At 42.4% G+C, this 17,361-nt stretch overlaps 1 protein-coding gene and 1 long non-coding RNA gene across 5 annotated transcripts in view; both read left to right on the top strand.

Moving 5' to 3' along the window:
* LOC147757948 (uncharacterized) overlaps nt 1-10,393 on the top strand; it is a 36,129-nt gene extending 25,736 nt beyond the window's left edge. Inside the window, exon 3 of the long non-coding RNA XR_015321138.1 lies at nt 7,422-10,393. This is a non-coding gene — a long non-coding RNA (uncharacterized LOC147757948). The remainder of the gene's footprint in view (nt 1-7,421) is intronic.
* The window catches only part of mGluR (metabotropic Glutamate Receptor), a 271,206-nt gene that overhangs the window by 127,403 nt on the left and 126,442 nt on the right, over nt 1-17,361 (top strand). The gene's annotated exons all lie outside the window — the stretch shown is intronic.

Here is a 17,361-nt window from a genome sequence, read left to right as displayed (position 1 = left end):
TGCATGGCATCATTTTTGGAATTTATTTAACGCTCATATGCATTTGCTTGTTTAGACATTCTTCAAGCTCAAAGTATTGGGCTTCAAAGGTCAAGGGGCGCTGGTTTGAGTGCTTCTAGAAAAGAGAAAAGAAAAAAAATATTTTTTTTTCTTTTTGATAATCTGAGTAAATGTTATACGTCTCATGCAACGGATGTCGACGCCCATGCCATGATGAAGGACAAATGAAAGCAACGGAATAATAACATTATTTTAACTGTGCACTTTCGCTGATCTGAGATGAGGTAGACGCTCTTCACTTCTTGTCCTCTTTCCGCCGCAGGATACCGAGAGTAAACACCGAAACGTGCTTTCAAATACTCTCGCCGACTACGCAAACCCACAGGTTCTGATCGATCCCGTGTCGTTATAATGGTCAATTGCATTCGTGACGGAATTATTATATTTTTGTGATTGAAGTAACGTTACTAGTCTTCATTCTACAGGCAGTTACTCCTCTTTAGGATTTCACTAAAGCCGCCGTTCGTCCGGTACGTAACAATATACTCCGACGCAGGTTCGAAAATAATTTTTTATTCACAGCTGCTGCTCTATAACTTAAAGCCCTTATGCCCAAAGAATTGGACCTCACAATTAAAACCTGAAAATCTATAAACTCAACGGCGGATATTACTTTCCTATAATGATTTGACCTGCTTAAAAGACGTTAACATAATTTGTGTGGGTGTTTCTGTAACCGATAGTAACAAAGCGAGTCAAACCACTAAAGGATCGCAATAACTGGCGACTATTAAAATTTGTCGGAGAAGACATCTATCGGCTCATTAAAAACGTGAGAAGAAAATTCTCACATACGTATCGATATTTATAGCGCTCGAAACGGGTGCAGTAAAGCCTTTGCGAATTTTATCCCCAAGTTCGCCAGACGACCCGTGGCGTAAGATAGAAAATATTTCCAGCAGAACAGGAATAGAAGGCTTGTGAAGGGTCATAGGCCAACAGTGCGTTGATCGACACTGGTTAACTGTTACGAAGCTATATTATAGGTTCCATAGCGCACCGCAAGCTCAAACCATAGGAACATCACTGCCAGGTACTAAGCGCCTGGGAGTCGACCGCCCTTCCACTGATCGATAGGATGAATATTTGAGCATAGCGCAGACTTACATACAGTGGAGGCTTATAATAGCGTTATACCGGCCCGGTATTTAATGAGGGAAGGCGATAATGAGGTGCGAGCTTCTCGCTGTCGTTCAATGTCCCCCTCATTTAAACTCAACCAACCCCCCTTTTTCCCCTTGAGCATAACACGAACCTTTCTCGGAGGGACAGGCTTGTCTATCACAGCAGCAACGACTTTTCCTCTACGACCAGCGCTGGCTGTGATGGTGCCTCCGCAGCCGGTGGTCCTTGCATGGAGCTGGTATACTCCAAAAATGGCTCCGTTTTTACTGCGCTTTGGTAGACAGGATACACCATATGCCGCCCTCGCAAGTTACCTGTCGATTTTCAACGATACCAGATGAAAACTCACTGTCAGCCAGTTCGTGCCGAGGCGAATCAAGCGCGTTTGACTACGTACGAAAAATTAAGAAACTGGGTCTATGTATTTATGTAAAATAAAACTTTGCTGAAATATTATTGGCAACCGTCATAATGCGCTATTCAATCACCGAAGTAAGCGCCGCTGGTGGCTAGATGGCTACGCCACGAAGAGCAACATTGAAGCTGCTTTCTGTTCTGGGTGAGAAAGTTTATTGCCGTTGAAGTGAGTCACCCACATACAACATTTAGCTATTTTCAATCACTTTAAATCCTATATACGAATATAGATATGCCTACATGTAGGAACATTGCTAAACTAAATAGCATTCGGTAGGTAGTCCACGGCTTCAGCGGCTCGCGGACTCGACCAACATCTATAGGTGATCCTTTGGCTATCACTCGCCAGAGATAGGAAGATTTCTTTAGGAGTGTAAATAATTCCATAAGAAGATGTGCATTGGTCATTCAACTAGTTTTGACATGGTACGAAGACGGGAAAATCAATTGTTTCCCGTAGATTCTGAAGTCATGAACCATCAAAAAGGTGTCCGTTAGTTGAGAATTATGGTGACCGCACTATGATTGATACCGAGGCACGCTTTTGAGACTTCGCTACACTCTAATATATAGCCACCGAATATAGATAAGTGCTGATTAGATCCAGTACGGAGAAGTATATGCTTGATGTACAACTTCATATATTCACATACGAAAAAATAATAACACATTTCAGCGTTTTATAATATTCGTAAATGCTTCCCTAGTTGATTAATAAGCGAAAAATATCCCGCAGCAAAGCTCTCAAACCATATACCGCGTGTAACTTGTAACTAATTAATATCAAGTCCATGATTGCAATTGTGAAACATACGCTCCTATAACTTGATCAGTTAGTGTGATGTTGTCTTAGCGCCATCTGCCCGATCAGCTAAGCCACTGTTCGGAATGTTACATATGAAATTAAGGACATAATGCAACTATTGTTTTGCTTGAGGGCGTGCCGATCTGCTAATGCATGTCACTCCGATCCTCAACTTCCTCCCGTGGCCTTGTGGGTCACCTCAACGGACAACTGTCCTTTTTGAGGGTCGACCAATCTGAAGAGTCCGAGAGAGGCCTTTCGATTTATCAATTCAATCGAACCAAGTTTTTCTTAGTGAAGAGAAGAAAAAAACCGATATTAGCGTTAGTCAGCAAACACATTATGACTTCTGCGATTTGTTCTCTACGCTGAAGGAAATCGTCCATGAAAGCCCGGTTGCAGCTGGATGGAGCGAGTCCATGTATTCCGTGCTAGTAGTCAGGGCGTGGGTGTGCTGATATAGTTAGCGAGATGCATGGGCCAAAAGGAGTAAGTGGCAATAGTTCCATACCGTTGATGTCGGGGGACGACATTGAAGGCTGACGGTTTGCATTGCAACAATCGCTGATAAACCGAGTGGAAAAGTAATTTTTCCATCGAGCATTTTGTTCGATGGGAAAATTAAATTTGAGTTCTCGCCAGACAAATTTGTGTTTCTTATATTACTAATTTAACCAATCCTGATATGTTTATTAAAAACAACTAACATATATCCATAGGGATACGGATAAATAGCTGACAGCTTAATAGATATAGCATCCAATAGAGAGCATGTAGTAAAAGGTGAGCTAATTGCAAAGATCTTATGATAAGTATGTAAAGATGTTAAAAGGGAACTGGGCAAAGGAAAAGCAAGCAGCTGATTATTATTTGTCGAAACCAGCAACAGCAACAGCAACGATCGTTATCCATAGCCAGTCCTATCTGTTGCTACATGATTATAAACTCCAAATGATCATAACATATTTCTTCAAATACACACACACTGGCCCATGTACACTGCACAGATTGTTTTCTCAAACTTGCAACATATGATTTCATCAGTGCGCAGTCACTTGCTGATCCCATGATGGGTATTCGCTTGCAAAGCTTCACGATATAAACATTATGGTGTTTCCGTCAATTGTCGAATTGGTGCCTTATATCTATTCATGATCTACTCATGTGTCTCTTGGTGGATTTAGGTAGTCAGTCCATAGCCGATAGAGTTTTAGCTAAGGCTCACGGTTGAATCTCTTTGACGTTTGATAGCATGTCAGCAAGCGGCGCGCTAACCGCATGCGTCGGTTTATGAGGGGGAATCTATTGATTCAGTGGCTTTGTCATTCTGTATGTACTCAAAAATTTTGCTTTCCCCGACTGTGGAAACGGGAAAGCTCTTCCTGCAGATAGACGCTACTTCTACATGATGCTACTCGTGCAAGCATTTTTTCCACTTTCCTTTTGCTATACGCCTATCTGGCCCTAACGTTGCGCGTCTTCCCTCGCGCATCTCTGTTAGACAGTTGTTAGTCAGCGACGATTTTATTCCCACTTTTTACCGAATACTTTCCGCCGACAACATCACCATACAACAGCTTCACGCCGGCGTCACCATTCTTAACGTTATACCCGAAGTCCCATAGCCTCATCATTACCGCAACGGAAAGGAGTGTGACAAGGCGACCCCTCCCTCTCACCGCATGAGCTTTCATCAATTGTTGCTTGTCCTAGAATCAACCCATGTTGTTGGACACTATATTTGTATGTATATATATGGCCGGCATAGAATCCAATATTGAGGTAGCGTTCGGTCGAGATCGGCAGCTCTATCGCTTTCGCATAGTTTCTCTAACGGCGAGTTACTTTGAAGCATACTATTACTTGCTCTCTTAAACGCTACGGTTTTCGCCCTTTTTTCTGTTCATATGTTTTTGCTTTGACGCACAGGCATCGATGCTGTATGTCAGTTGGGTATCATTGAATCGTTACTTCGGCTGTGTTGAGCTAGTGCACGACGAATGGGTACAGACATGACCGGAGCGATGGTGCTAGCAGCAGCGGCGTCGTGTGCGACCATCTGTCGCGCTATTGCTCTTAAGGTGGATCAACAGCCTCCATTGCTGCCTGTACCGCTGCGAAATGGAAGCTTAGGACTCTGAATCGTACTAAAGATGCACGGCTGGACAGCGAAACCCTGCTACATGGGCTGAGTAGGACCGTTGCGTCTAGACCCGTTGGCGGCAACGGCAGCTTCCGGGAAACTATAAGTCGACAACGAAAACGAGGGCTATATCAGCGTAAGGGACAACTATAGCCAGGCTGACTATATCGGTGGTGGCGCTGGTGGTGATGGAGCTGCTGGCCGACCGAAACAAAGCATCGGCGCCGGGGTAGCGACGGCTGACAAGGTGCAAGGGCAGTAAATCTCAGTTGAAGTGAGGTTAAAGACGAAGACCCTTCGGGAAAGCATAGGGTGTGAAAGAACATCGTCTTGCTACTAGAAGAAATCTCCCGCGCGAAGGGACAAGGTTCAAAAATCTCTATTGTTTAGTCTAGTCACAAGTACGACGGCTCAAAGAGCGAAGGGCTCTCGGGTCACGCTCCCAGCTTTAACGAATTGTGTAAATGCCCAGTTGAACTTAGCCATTGTCGGTGCTGTTGCTGATACCACTTGTGTCGCACCGTCCTTTGAAAGAGGGGGAGCCGAAAAAAGATGGGGTAGAGGGAACTGGGATAAAAAGTGGAAAAAGTGTGGCAGCTGCTCGGTAACTGGCACGCACATCGTTCCACGCCAATGAACGCAACGTAGGGGAGGATAGATCGCTTTAACTTCTACATCTATTACATGAACTAGGAATGAAAACAGGGCATTGTAACAAACACTACATAAGTTTACGGCTATCACTACAACGTAATATAATGCATCGGCTAGCTGTCCTAGCTGTCAACTTGTCCTTACGAACAACCCATTGCGCAACTGGAAAAAAATGCTGATCGGCAAGGACAAGCGTAACACATTATATCCAACAAGCAAAGTTCTGATCTAAATAACTAGCTGACCTTAATCGAATCCAACATGCTGACTAGAAGTCCTATTAACTTTACAGTAACTATTTGTTTATCTTCTGTGCTGACTTTGCGATTTTTTGCGTGGGATAGTTCTTGCATAGCCAGATTATTCTTGTGCTGGCAGTATAGGTCTATCCAACCGCTTTACTACCCACGTTTTAATTGCCCCAATGACTCCCTTTGCCGTACGTAAACAGGAACCTTCATATTCTATGACTTTGTAAACTAATCACATAGAACATGTGATTAGTTTACAAAGTTTAACGGGCCTTTGCCTACGATTGCTAGATGATAACAATCTCTTAACCTTCCTGTAGGTCTTGTGCAAGCCTGTCGATCGGTTCTATATTTTTATATACACGGCCATCACGCAGACACGGAAGAGCATTTCTTTGTTATTGCTATCACTGACCCTTCACCGGTTCAAGCTGATAACCAGCTTTTTGTTGAACATAAATGGTCGAACATAACGATAGAGCTTTGACGTCTGACCGGTATGATAGCGAATACTAGAACAAACCTTCGTAGAATGGAAAAATCAAGTAAGCTCAATTTATAATTGGCCTTAATCGCTTTATCCAACAGTACGCAAGTTATGACCTTCACGGTTATCACGTTGTTGTAGACGATTTGCCGAGGGTAGTCAGTTAGTCCCACGGCGTGTGTAAGCGGCCCTCGGGTACTGAGTGGCACGACGTTGCCATGTTTCCTTTGTTCCTCTGTCTCCCCAGACAGAGAAGGCGAGACCCAGCCGAGACAAATTAGCGCGAATCAGGACGGCTGTTTCTAGTATCCTTTGTGCGAAGGACAACGCAACGCAACGCAACGCACTTTTCGATGCTAATCCATACCTATCGAGTCAGAGTCATGTTTGAACCTACTGAGAGGCAAAGATATGTGGATACGTGCCAGAATATGCAAACACGCAATTTCCGCACGGAACCGAATACGGAGGAATAGTGGGAGCAGTTTCATAGGTCATTCGCACTCAGTACTATTTACTATAAGAATCCAACAGAGAAAAGTTTTAAGTCAGCGTTAGACAAGTAACCAGGAAGGAATACAAGACAAAAGCAGGGCTGATAAGTAACGCTAAAAATTGGCTGTATATCAGGTAAGGAAACACTTGCCAATAAATGTTAGTTAAATCCATTATCGAAGTTATATGTCCCTGTGTATGTAGACGAGGCGAGGCTGCCGGCTCCCGAGTTATGGATGCAGCATACCATGGTAGAAGCGCAAATAGCACGATCTACAACTGACCTTTTTAATGTGTCGCCATACTAGAGAAAACTTATTAGCAAAATCAGTACAGCGTATATGAGTGGTAGTAAATTGCAAGGAAACATAAGCTGTTGACAATGATAATTGATCTGGGTCCAAGTTGGGGTCGGGAGACCACTGGCGTCCCCTACCAACAGTCAAGATAGTTATTATGAGGATTTCTAATAGCACAAGTTGAATTGTTTGACGTTTTGCCCTTACCTTAATATATATATAGGACTATAAAGGGTTATATATAATGTAGCGTTCTGGATAAATGTTGACTAGCACGCTCATAAATATAGGGTACCTAAAAATAGCGAGAATATAGTTATAATTTCGAGCGAATCCTTTATTCTGTGAAAGTGTTTAGCCTGTGAACTAAAAGAACGCGCGCTGCTAATAGATAAATAACAAATAGATGTGAACGGATTCCAGTTTCAAACTTGTGTATTTATTGGTAAAAACAATCGGAATACCTTACCTTTATTGATCGCGTAAAAAATATATATGCGTTTTCGAAGTCTTGAGTGAATGGAATCTTTGTTATGAAATCTCTCTGGAAAATGGTTCACTATGGCGTATGTTGTTGCTTGAGCAATGCTATCCAATGGCACATTTCTCCTCTTGTCTTTCGAGCTTCATAATCGTAACGTCGACAGGTAGCCTTTAACGTCTTCGTTTGTTTTGATGCTTTCAGGTGAGCAATAAGCATCAGATGTATTCGGGATGTTGTCGGAAAAGCCATGTCCTATAGACGACTGCAAACACTCTTGAGAAAAAAAATATCGTGAAGATATACGGTGCGCCGTAAATACCCTTAAAGAGAAATTAACTGTATCTGTCATATCAGCATATCAAGCAGAACCTGTACTTCCTTTTACTTATCCCGTATTTTCGATACTATTTAATATAAAGTCTAAGCTAATACCATATGCAGATAGCAAGCATTTTACACGCTTGCTTTTACCTGCGAAAAGCCGTTGAATAGTAAAGGTATAAAGCCTAAGAGATCGTTTCTATTGCAATACAAGTTAATTAATATCTTGGACTAGAGAGTTGATCGATACGCCACAACAATAGGGCAGTCAAAGGCCCTCAGAGCAACAATTTAGTAACAAACCATGAGTAAAAAAAAAGTAGAGTGGCTTTCTAAAGATGTGTGACAGGAAAGCCGGTAAAAATGCTCGTTATTAAGGTGGTCGCTGGTTAAAATTTGAACAAAATTAAAATAGGTGTATATGCAAATGAACCTATTTGATAAATCTAGCCGCATTAGTATTAATAAAAAATGATTTTAATTGCGCTATCCAAATTTTTGGGCAAATGACTGCCCGAATTATATTGTATTGTGCCAAAAACAAAGAAGCTACGATAATAGCAAAACATTTGCAACAAGGTAGCTTCTGCTTTCTCGAATACCTCGTAACGGGAACGCCTTTTTCCTATGATTATCTACGATTTCTCGGGGTAACAACATAGGAAATATTCATCTATTCATCGATGTCCTTTTGAGGCCTAATCGACTGCAACGAGTGTTCAAGACCAGCTTTTGACGCCTACGCGAATTCGAATCGTCGGCTAGATGCGCTGTTGAGTCATCGATCACTGCAGGCTGTTGTAAGCCACGCAATGGTGCAAGCTATCCCTTGAACCGAAAGTATGATGTCCGGGCTACTTTCTGAAATACCTAGTCTGACTGGAAAATCTACCATGTGTGTACGTACGATATTCCATGTAAATTTGACACTGATGTCCGGACTTCCTCAGGTCTAAAGGTCAAATTCCCGCAACGACAAGTGCTTGTTATCAGTGAAGAAGGTTCTATATGTGTATATATATATATATATATATATATATATATGATTGCTAATGCGATTGTATGCATCTTGCAACTCTCAAATAGATATTATTGTTTAGAAGCAAAGCATGCTTGTATAATAGCCTGCGTACAATCTGTGATTATCCGAGAAGGGCGACAGTTTTGCTTCAAAAATGCAGCTTAACGCTTCAAAGACCATATATACTTATATATATCCTATACAAATTGCGTCGTTAACGGGTCTTGATGAAGCGGTTCTAGGTCTCCTTCAGCCAAAGGCTTAACCATCGTCCAAGCCAGCCGTATGCGCAATATATATGCATGGAAATATTGTTTTTTTTTTTATTGTTAAAAGATCATTATACAAAGACATATTTAAAACAATATGTAAATTATAATGTTGTCCAATGCCAGTATCGCATTAGGATTATAGCATTACCAGATGCTACCCAGTAGTGTAAACTGCATATCATGACCTATCAGATCCTGTCAATGACGCACATCATATAATAAGGAGAATTAAGAATAGAAACGATGCAATGATTTGCTTTTTCGTATTTCTTCTAAAGCTGAAAATGGTGAGTTCAGTTGATCGAAGTGGATATCACCAGCGCCAATGGGGGGTTTGGTTGATTGACGACAGTACATCACGAGACGATGAGTTTCTGCTCTACAAAAAGACGTGCACACGTAGATGAGTGGTTATGTTTCCGCGTACGCATGGCTATACACGGACTGCATTCGACGGGTAGGCGAAATAAGGTCAAACCCAGAAAGGAAACAGGACGACATGATCTGGGATTGCGTTGCGCTTCATCTATCCCCAAGGGATAAGGTTTGTTTGGGTCGGTGGCCACTAAGCCCGTAAGTCAAAAGATATTCGTCGGGGAATCCGAGCTAGTTTATGAAGTGCAGTCGAATATCAAGATAGCTTCACAACGTCGTCAATCTACAAGCGTATTACTTTCTATGGCCGATAGGTGGCATCTTCAAGAGAGGATCTTTTCTACTTTCCTTTCGTTCTACCTTTCCGATGGCACCCGACTGAACCACTCCAAAAGACCTAATCGTTGTTCATCGAATACCTTGCTTCAAAAGAAGGCAATAAGACGATTGCAGCGGCGGTAGTGTCCAGTAGTGAGCAATCAGCAGCAGCAGCCAACGGTACGTGCTAGTTAACTGGCACCACGTGTTCACCATCTCCACGAACAGCGGAACACTGCACTGATTTTTCTCCGTGCCGTCTGTCTGTTTGGAACGTATGCAAGCGTATCGATAGGTTCATTAGCCGAAATAACATCAGGTTCCTAGATAGCTGTAAATAAATAATCTCCCAACACACGACGACATCGCACGCGAATGGCCTGTGTTATATGATAAAATAGTGAGAAGTAAACGATTCCGTAACATATCTAAACTCATGCCTGGAGACATACCGCTAGTCCCGAGGATACTGAGGAAAAAATTGAGGTAAGGCTGATTTGCCGCATTGGCGGAAGCTGTTGCTCTCAGAAACGTATACTTCATAGGCACACGCGTGCAGGCATACGTTTGGGGATTCACTTAAAAAAAAAAGCAAACATACACGTTCCGAAGGCAATATCACTCAAAAATGCGAGGAAAAATGAATAGAGATTTGTTTTAGGGCATGTTCTTCTTCCATCAGGAGGGAGTCCACCATAAGATCAGCATGAAGGCAGAAGCGTCAACGGCAGCTAACCTCGACCTCTATCACACTCTACCCCATTTCCGTTATCATGTAAGAATTTTTAGAAGTCGTTTCGAGTAAAAGAATTCGGAGAATTTTAATCTGGACAATTTAGTTGTTCACTACGGGTTGTTGGACTGTGAAACCAGGGGACAAGAGGAACACCGATGCTGAACGCAGGACCGAGTACGACAGGGAAGGCGTAGTAGCGCTAGGCCAAGCCTGTTGCATGTACGGAACTCCGGTGCCGAAATCATCAGCCATGCGGCTCGTCCAAATTGTTCTGGTTCCTAGTTAGGCTTCACTAGATTGCGCATCGCAAGCAGGCTAAACCAGCAGTCAGCTGCACAGTCAGCGCGCCGCCGCAGCCCTTTCCGCAATAGCAAGGGACCTAAACAACGACGATGAAGACCAGACGAACCGACCCGACGCGACCCACGTTCCCTACCCTCCGCTCCTTGCAAGCCGACTCAGTGTACGTCATTCACCTGAACCCAGATGAGGAAGCGCTACTTTCGGATGGCTTAGTTATTTGCAGAGCTTTCGCCACTGAGCTACTCTTGTTCACTCTTCCCTACTCCACTCAAGCAGCACTATTCGTCCAGCAGCGCTTTTGTCGTTGGTAGGTAGCAGCGTATGAGGTCATCGACTCCTAACAGTCGTCGTTGGGTTTTTGTCCTGCCTAGATTACACCATATTCTCAAAGCACGGCAAGTATAATCCCAAAGATGCCTTCTCTTTGCACGCAATATTTTAATGCCGTTAAGTCTAACTCACCTGTCGCAGTGAGAATTCGACCTGAATAAATAGCGTAAAGCTATATTTTAAAATTAGACGAGGATATCTTAAGCTTTCTGCTCAGGTCGATAAATTGATCACTTATCAATTTCGATTAAAAAAAAAAGCAGTAAAACATTTGAAAACATTCTCTAAACCCCCCATAATTTACCTGATAACAATGGTTTTCTGTTAAAAAATGCATGTTTGAATTAGGAAAGGGGATGAAGAAAGCAGCTCCGGAAGCTCATGCAAAATCAACCGTTACAAATAACGTTTCCATTAATTTTATGCAGATAGTTAGACAGCCCTCGCAGCAGTTCTTCAACCGCCACTGTCGCGGTCATCTGCCACCCCCCTAGTAAGCGTTGACAGGAATTAATGTTATGACAACAAGCACACATTTAGAGCTTTGTAGAATTTTATCTGTCAAACAGTACGGCACAACTTAATAATAATATTTATTATATAAAGTTACACAATTAGATTTAAACACAATTTCCTGTACCATTAACGCCAAGTTCTTTTTTTAACGATGAGTGTTACAGTTTGATAAATGGCGGGGAATTTACGTCGTATATCTCAGGAGAACGTGTAACATACGGCATCTATGTGGGCGCCTTGAAATGCATTCATTAAAAGATCGATCTGCTCCGTAATTTGTATCTTCTTCTATACGAAATCGGTAGAGATGTAGAAATCTGTTTGAAAACAAGTCAGTTTACCAGCCTCTGATACAGTCCTCTTGTGCGTACGACTAGGTTGCGTGCCGTGTGCAGTACGTTGTCGTGCACTTTTCGTAACAATTGGACGCCCAAACATGGCCACGATCTGTCCATTGTGCTTACGACAATATCAAATTAGAAATGCTCTACTTTTGTTGTATCCATAAAACGCGTACGGAATTTACTGTGAATAGCAACTGGCGGGACGTTGTTACATTCGATGACATCTTCTTGCCCATTGAGGTAATCTGCAGTATGGTCGTATATAGTTTTTTAGTACTGAACTTTTTTGTTCAGGGAATTTGAGTGATACCGTTTAAGCACGTTCGGACACCATCGTGGGGCTCAAGTCTGACGGCTGGACTCGAATCCGCCGGTATCAGTCTAACCGACTAATTTTCAATTTGTCTGTTAAGCTTCACTTCACACCGACCCAGATCTTCTTTACCGTACTACAAACTAGTTGGGAGCGTAACTTGTACTGCCAGGTTTATTAGTCTTTATTAGGGTTTATAATTCGATTCGATTCGATTCGATTCTGTTCATTTCAAGCTGGCTTAATCAAGATAATGGCTTCCTATAGTTCTAGACGATCTCGTGGTCTTTCAATTCCTGTGTTTGTCCCTCTGTCATTTAAGTTAGGTTTTGCCAGCTACTCACTGTGACCGTATAAAAAAAGGCTTCAAGCACCAGGTGGCGAGGGGCTTCTGGAGGGACACCAGGTACTGAGGAAATAAAAAGTGACTCCCACCTTTGCACCTTAAATATCCAATTCGAGAGATCATCTTTGTGCCAGAACCTTTTGGTCCAATACCTAGTTACTGTATCTCGCACGAAAACAGCTGGTAATTTACCTTATCATAGCGTTAAAACACGCAACCTGTAGGGAGTGCTCGCGATCGCAAGTAGAACTCGGCATAGTCTCATTTGTAGGAGATTCTAGTAATAGGTCCTTTCCTTAATGGCAGAGTAGCAAAGTATTTGCCAACTAAACTCAACGGCACGCGGTAGTCTAGTTTGAAATTGAGTGTAATACCGGGAACCGCCTGTCCGATGTAATGTTTAAGGGCACCACCGTATGCAAAACACGAAACATTAGTAGGATAGCAGTCGGTCGACCTATGATGAAAATATGTCACTGAAAATCGAAATAGTCACGCGCAAAAGGAGAAGTTCGGTTAGAACTTTTTGTCAGTACCATTCATTTGTACATGTATTTGACTTTTCTGTATAAAATTAAAGAAACGTGTACCGCGTTAATTCTAAAATGTTCCAAAATGGCAGTATTTTAAAATTGTGCGATATTCCGCAATACGTTTTCGTTTTTAAGATTTCTGGAATCTGAAGCCGTTCATTAACGTAGCAATTATCATAGTCACTGTGAGCCGTTGACGGAAAAAAACAAAGAAAAAACCGTTTCGCTTTGCAAATGACTCTTGTGGAGGACATAATTAACAGTGTTCAGAGCTGTCGTGAAAACCGAGTTATCTTATCTTAAAATCTCCTGCTGTTAGCACCGGGGTTCGAAAATCAGATCTTCCACACTTCTCGTGGATCGGTGGAACATTAGACAAATGGCCGCCTTATAGAAGCGATGTACTGAATTATCACTTATGACGCAGACGGCCACATCGGTACGCGTTTGTAACTGAACACGTTACCTTAAAGTAAATGTTCGGCTACATAAGTTTATGTTCTTCATAAGTCCTTATTCATTGATTAGGACACAGTGCGAGCTCAACAGGTAGAAGATATTGTATCCAAACTATGCATTAAACAGCTAAGATTGTTGACCAGACATAAGCTCAAGTTATGGATTTCTGCCATTCTGAAAGTTGCTCTTATAGATACTTAATACGTTTTCTAATGTGGACACATTCTCACTAGGAAATTCTATGGAAAAATCTAGACTAAAATAATAGAATACATGTATATAGTTACCATGCAAATAATAATAATAGTTAAAAAATAGTTATCTATTGAAAATAGATAACTATTTTTTATTATTATATATATATATATAGCGCGCTATTGCTGAAGCTAATATCAAGGAAACGAAAAATTCGACCAATATATTGGCTAAGGGCTTTTGTTCAATAGAACAAGGCTCGGCACAATGATCCATTTTGAAGAAGATACAGCTTGATAATATAGGGCTATATGGGCTGTGTGCATATCACTGAGAAAGAATATGCTCTAGTGTTTAGAGAAGACTCTGATTATGGCTAAAGAAGCGAGTGTTTTCCAGTCATTTAGTACCAAGGTAGATCAGCTAGATGTTATAACTCGTCTACGACAAATCGGTATGCTGCATAGTCGACGTCCAACAGCCTATACAATGGTCATCTACGCCTTACCTGCATTTCTTAACCAAAACAGAACGGTATCAGTGTGCACGATATTTTCTACTACCAATTTTCTTATTATACTAGAGCCATCATACCCATACGTAACGGTAATTTGTGATCGTAATTGGCCGCGATATGTAGCAACCACATTGACGAACGAATGAAAAATTGTCCTCATTGGATTTATATAAGTAGAAATACGAAATTATACTATTTAATTTTAAAAATATTTAGTTATTTAAGTTGTTCAGTAAAATTTGTATCGGCGTGGAATAGCCGATGCAGCATGAGCAATCATGCAATATAATTTAGTGTGAAATGTAGTTTATTTTCCAGTTTGTTTTTGTAAGTGTTGCTTCGGTGTTGGCGAAACTGCATTAAATGTTCTTCATCGTTGGAAAAAAAATTCAGTAAAATGCAAAGATGTACCTTTTAAGATATTAATTCAGAGCTAAATCCGGTAACTCGCAATTTCTATAGTAATGCTAGTAACTTAATTTATTGAAAAATATCATCAATCTAAGACCATATCAATTTGCATGTGCCACCAGGCTAAAATCGAAGACCTTTTGATTCAAATCCCCAGCGTCTATTCTACCCCACGGCCAAATAGACAAGACATCATCGTCACGAACAAAAGTGCTGCCGTTGCTGCTGAGACGTGCCCTAGCTCATGAAATGCTACTGGCAGGAGCTAGCTCTGTGTCAAGTTATAACTGTTTTCAAGTTTTTATGGCGGCTGCCGATCTCACTAATATAGCTTACCATAACCGCAACTCTATGGAGCAGGACTGATTGACGTTAATGGACACCATTAGTTAAAGCACGGCGCATCCTCCAATTTGATGATAGTTAAATCGAAACACGATATATCCTAGATGAAGATCGTATTATGGGTTGTTGTTAACGAAACAGCAGGATCTCTTCAACGAAAATACCACTTGTACAAATCCGTAACGTATGTCGCCCTACAACTGTGATATGCTGGCTTGCCCCCATTAAATTATCTTCATTTCAACAGAAGCTCAGAAGTAGCCAATACGAGGTTCTCTTACACCTAGCGCAATTCACAGTGCAGAGTAAAGTAGAAGCACCCCATTGTCATGTGTACGTCGTAAACTTGTTGTTTATCCTTGTGAGCGTCGCACAGCTCGATGACGGTATATAGCGAAGGCCAAAAGCTGCATCGAAACATCAAGCGTCGAAAGCTTTGATAAATAGGCGAAACAAATGGGTGGAGAGGAGGGCGAAAATAACATTTAGCAACCTTAAGTGCCGAGGGTACAGGTAGCAGTCTTAAGGCTAAATCGACTGTGGATACTAGAGGCGCTCTTGTCGTTTGCCAACAGCTGCTTATCTTCTCTTTGTTTCTTTCATTTTTGCTGTTTCTAGTTTTCCTTGTCCGTCCCCTCCTAGACGTTTTAGCAGGTCATAGACCATCTGGAATTCCGTGAAGAACCGAAAAGAAAGAGGTATCAGCCCATAGATACATACGTACTGTCTAATATTATAATCGTCGCTGTATCTGTGGTAGTACTGTCGCAAATAAGTCTGTTGATGTCATATGTGTGTATAAGCACGAAGAGCAAAATTGGCTTGCGTCTCCTTAGTTCAATCGTTCGTCCTAGACGCCGTGACGGCCAACCTCAGAATCAGGATTGGCCAAAGTTGCTGTGTGAGAAAAAAAGAAGCCTAAGCTTCGTCTGCTAAAGTTCCTTGCGAACTTTAGTAGACGAAGCAATAGCGGGTGTAGTTCGTGTGCACGCCCTTGCTACCGCCCTTTCCCTCTCTCTCTCTCTCTTATAGAGGCACAGCGACGTCGTCTCGTCAACGTAGTGATGTCTCGTCACTCGCTGGAGGGAACATCGGGAGAGTGAAATACTAGTTAAGACTTGCGATTGGTCCTGGAGACTCGCTTCTTCACTGATTAGTACATCGGTCGACGCCCGCAAGCAACGAGGAAAGCCTGCTCATTTTCAAGCTTTTTTTTTTCTGTATTTTGTACTTGTTTGTGTAACTGCACGAGCTGCTTTGTCAGTGGATGCAGGGCCGTCTTTTCTACAGTTATCCGAATCTCTTTTCAGTGATTCGAACGGACTAGCGCTGCAGAACAACACAAGAGACAGTACTGGCGGGCGCTTAACGGGTATCTTGTATGAAGCCGCCAGTATGGGTTCTTAACGATCCTATCCATGGGAGCTAGTCGGTGAGTCACGCCGATTCGTGTATCGCTGCTGGCTAGATCAGGGCTCGCGAATCGATCTCGTTGTTTACCACCGATTCGAATTAGGGTTATGTCTGAATAGCTTTTCTTGATTTTACAACGCCGTATTAGAGGCTATTTGCTCTCTGCTGCCTCTGGACTTACGTACATACAGATATTGACAGAGATGGTGGAGCAGGGAAAGGGACGGCCGCAGCCCGCCATTGATTCAAATGGAATGGATAAAGCAACCTGTCTAAGAGATAAAATTGTCTGCGCGAACTTTTCTTCCGTTTCTTCCGCTTTTGGCCATTTCCTACTCTTCTCACACAGACTCGTTACATGAGTTTCGACGGACAGAAACTGTCGAGAGCCGCTGCTACTCTTGTTTTGACCGCATACCCCTTGGTATCGTAACAACTGAAGGGGCCTTCATTGGTACCTGCACCTTAATACTAATAACGACACCGCCGACACGTTTCAGCGCGTGTACGAGCGGCGACGACGACAAGTACGAGCCATTGGAGATCAGTTAAATATGATCGGGATATCAGCGCGACAACGATTACCCCAAATCCGCGTACTCCATACATTTAAGTAGTGGTAATGTGATCCTTATCTAACGCTGGAACAATGGTCGAAACCGGTGGTAGATTGTTGAACTTAAATGTATCTCTATGTAACTGCAAGGCATTATACTTGTAATATTATACTGATTTCCTGCAATTTTCCGGTTCGTTAAAGGGTTGATATAGACGGTAGCAGTCGGCATGAGAAAATGCGACTAAGTGTCGTCGTGCGTAACAGACGGGTAAGTGTATGCCTGAAAGCTACGAAATTCCATGCGATCTGTCCTACAAGCTAATGATCTGTCCAGCCGTTAGAGTACATGGGGAAAAAGTGGTCGTTGCCCTGGATCGTGCCTCTGGCACTTACATTGGGCCTGCTTCTGCAGTCGCCAATTGGACGATGGCGGACGAGCTTTAGCCAGCGTAATCGTCTGCTAAGTAAGCAGGACGTCTCAAAGCCGGTCAAGCTTTGTTCGGATCCACATTGG

This window comes from Varroa destructor, unplaced genomic scaffold, assembly GCF_002443255.2.
Source record: "Varroa destructor unplaced genomic scaffold, Vdes_3.0 BEIS01000002.1, whole genome shotgun sequence".
In the NCBI taxonomy this organism is placed as follows: domain Eukaryota; kingdom Metazoa; phylum Arthropoda; class Arachnida; order Mesostigmata; family Varroidae; genus Varroa; species Varroa destructor.
Note: the sequence above shows the minus strand (reverse complement) of the source record. Positions and strands in the feature narration are given on the sequence as shown.